Below are 1,518 nucleotides of genomic sequence, written 5' to 3' on the forward strand. Positions count from 1 at the left end.
TAGAGATAACATAGTTTCAGAGACTTTTAGAGATAACATGGTTTCAGAGACTTTTAGAGATAACATGGTTTCAGAGTGGAGTAACACAATTCAAAATGGGGTAGCTTAAGTCAAGTTTCTTCATTCTATTGAGCCTTAACAACCAGGATCTTCTGTTGTGTCTGAGGACAGAAGTCACCACGTGGTAGTTGGTAACCATCTCACTCTTCTGGTCCCAGGCTGGAGGAGGCCATGTTTCCTGTGGGCCATTACTCTTTCAGACAAGTTTCTTCCTTGAAACTGGTTTTCTGCGCTCCCCACTGCTCCAAAGAGGAAGAGCTCCATAGTTGTATCTAGGGGGTTGCCCGAAAGCTTTTACGACCCCAGCGAGTACGACTCACCAAACTAGGATGTAGACCATGTCTTTATGACCCATGGTCTGCCATTTGACTTAGATGTCTCCTGAGACCTGTCCTTAGCCTGCAAGCCCCCTAGCTCCATCCCAGGAGGTGCTTGGCCACGTGGAAGAAATTCCCATAGCTGGATTCTCAATTCTGTTCTATGGGTCTGTGCGTCCGTCAGTGGACTAGTAATAGGTTGTTTTGAATACCTGCTGTACAGCAGATTCTGAGACTGGGGTGTGTGAGGTATCTCTTTCTGTCCTTTTTCTTCAATAATGGGCCTACAGTTGTTCAGGGCCTCTTTTCTTTCCATATAAAGTTGGAGATAATTTTTCTCTTTTCCCCTTCATTTCATTGAGGAATGTTGTTGAGATGTGGATGAGATGATAGCTATAGAATGATTTGGGCTGCTATTTTCACTTTGTAAGTCTTCTAATCCATGAACACGTGCATTTCCATTTACGTAGATCTCTTGTGGTTTCTTTGCAGCAGTGCTTTGTAGTTTTTCTCGTCTATGTCTTTCGCGTTTCTGGTTAAATGTATTCCTAGATTATTTTATGCTTTGGTGGGGGGTGGGCATAAGCCAAAGGACCATGTGACTGAGAACCAAGTACCACAGAGAGGCAAGCCTGCCAGCATGGCTGAAAAGAGACATTGTGGGGGAAAAGAGAACTGTGTATTAGCAATTTGGAATTTTAGCAATTTTAGCTTCCCCAGTCAAGTCTACGGTCATGACTATATTCTGTGTGGTCATTGCAGCAGATTCCCAAATCCAGCATTGAATTAGAATGTTGTGGGAAGGATGGTTCGTGTCGGGATGAAAAAGCATGGAGGCATAGCTGACCTCTGCCTCCTGACCACGGCACCCCCAGGCCTCCCCGCCCAGAAACTGTCCGAGCCAACAGCACCCAGATCCAGGGCCCCGGGAACCGAGAGCTGGAGGACAAAGCAGATGGACTTCTTGGAGAAGCAATCACTTGATCCTGAAGAATTCGCTCCACAGAAAGAATGCATGTCGCCTGCTTCATTGTCTCAGCCACAAGAACCCCTACCCCCACCCCCCACTAGCCTGCCCAGCTGGTGGGAAAGGGGTCCACTGTGGCTGGGAGACGAGGCCCTATCTCCTGGGAGCCTGGCC

Source organism: Echinops telfairi, unplaced genomic scaffold, assembly GCF_000313985.2.
Source record: "Echinops telfairi isolate 266 unplaced genomic scaffold, ASM31398v2 ScPeMD7_25;HRSCAF=90, whole genome shotgun sequence".
Classification (NCBI taxonomy): Eukaryota; Metazoa; Chordata; class Mammalia; order Afrosoricida; family Tenrecidae; genus Echinops; species Echinops telfairi.